Source organism: Otolemur garnettii, unplaced genomic scaffold, assembly GCF_000181295.1.
Source record: "Otolemur garnettii isolate 467f Iridium unplaced genomic scaffold, OtoGar3 scaffold00204, whole genome shotgun sequence".
Classification (NCBI taxonomy): Eukaryota; Metazoa; Chordata; class Mammalia; order Primates; family Galagidae; genus Otolemur; species Otolemur garnettii.
The window spans coordinates 153184-154869 of NW_003852599.1; the positions used below are offsets into that span (position 1 = coordinate 153184).

Consider the following 1686-nt stretch of genomic DNA (forward strand, 5'->3'; position numbering starts at 1 on the left):
AAAAAAAAAAAAAGGCTTGGTGCCCATAGCACAGTGGTCACGGTCACGGTGCCAACCATATACACCAAAGGTGGCAGGTTTGAACCCAGCCTCGGCCAGTCAAACACCTGCAACAAAAAAATAGCCAGGTGTTGTGGCAGGCGCCTATAGTCCCAGCTACTTGAGAGGCTGAGGCAAGAGAATTGCTTAAGCCCAAGAGTTGAGGTTACTGTGAGCTGTGGTGCCACAGGACTCTATCAAGGGTGACATAGTGAGACTCTGTCTTAAAAAAAAAGAACAACAACAAAAAAACTTTACCATAGGTATGAATGTATAGGAAAAACATAGGATATACAGAGTTTGGTACTAGCTGAGGTTTCAGTCATTCATGGGAGTTTTGAAGCATACCCCTGGAGGATAAAGGTGGGACTACTAAACGTGCAGTTCCCCAAACAGGGCAAATAACCAGGTGTTCTCTGCATCTATATACCTGCAGATCCCTCCATGTAGAGTGTCCTTCTTCCTCCTAGTTAACACACCCTCCTCTTTCAGGTCTCAGCTAAAGCAGTTCTCCAGGGAACATTTGGATTTACCTAAAGTTATCTCCTCTGTGCTGCCACTTATCTCAGTGGGTTCTGATTGCCCATTTACTGCTGATCTCTGTCATGTCTGCCTGGTCACCATGGCAGCTCCTGTGCTCAATGGTGGGTGAATAAATGAATAAACTAGAGTTTTGTATTTTGGATTGGGAAGCATTTCACTCTCCTCAAAGCACAAACTCTCCCTCAGGACCTCCTCTAGCCACTATCTTCATGTGAAGGCAGGGAACAGATAACATCTGTGCAGGCACAGCCCTTGGGGAGGCTGTGTGTGTAGGGAGGTTGTTCCAGGAAGGCAAATTTCAGTTTAATGTAAGGAGGTGCCTTTCTTTCCAGCAAAACTGGAATGCCTAGAGAATGAGCTCTCTCTCAGCTCTCTCTTACCTGGAGGGGTGGCCAACAGGAAAGCCCTAGCAGTTTTCAAGGCTCCGGGAAGGCACCATTCTCCTCTCCACCCGCATTCACAGAATCTAGCAGGAGAGAGTCTAGGGGAGGGTGAGAGGCCCCTTCCCTCTCCAAGGGCCGGTAGCTGTTTCCAGCCAGGGTAAGCGGCCTCTGTGCTGCCACCTGTCATGCAGGCCTATTTTGCAGCCTGGGCAGAGCAGTGTCCAGGGTGAAGCGCCAGACTACAGGGCGAGCCCCGGCCAGCACAGCTGGCAGCAGCTCCTCATCTTCCACACACTGCTGCTTCTGGGGACCGGTCAGAGGCTGGCTGGAGCGTAACAGAACCTGTGGACAGGGACTCAGCTCCAGAAGTGTGCCCACCTAGGCTTGGAGGCCCAGAGACCAGGTCTACACACAGGAGCCAGGCTAGAGCTGGCAGGGGTGAGCAGGAGCACAAGGACCAGAGGGGTAGAACTCTCCAGGCTTTGAGCTGGTCAGCATGTGCTGTGGCCAGAGTTAGGAGAGATCCTATGAATAGACTGGGGATAGTCCTGGGTTAACAGAGAAAGAACTAAGCTTTAAGGGGCCCAGAGTCCCCAGCGTAGGGCCAGGGAAAGGTGAGATCACAAAATGCAGGAGGGGCGGGGACCGGGTGGGAGAAAGCTGGATTGAGAGGAGAGGGCAGGACCAGGATAGGGTAGGAAATGAAGCCTCAGCCAGGCAG

The 1686-nt window shown here is 51.7% G+C and overlaps 1 pseudogene; it reads right to left on the reverse strand.

The window, feature by feature from the left end:
- Positions 1–1686, reverse strand: part of LOC111721936 — a 10222-nt pseudogene that overhangs the window by 7338 nt on the left and 1198 nt on the right.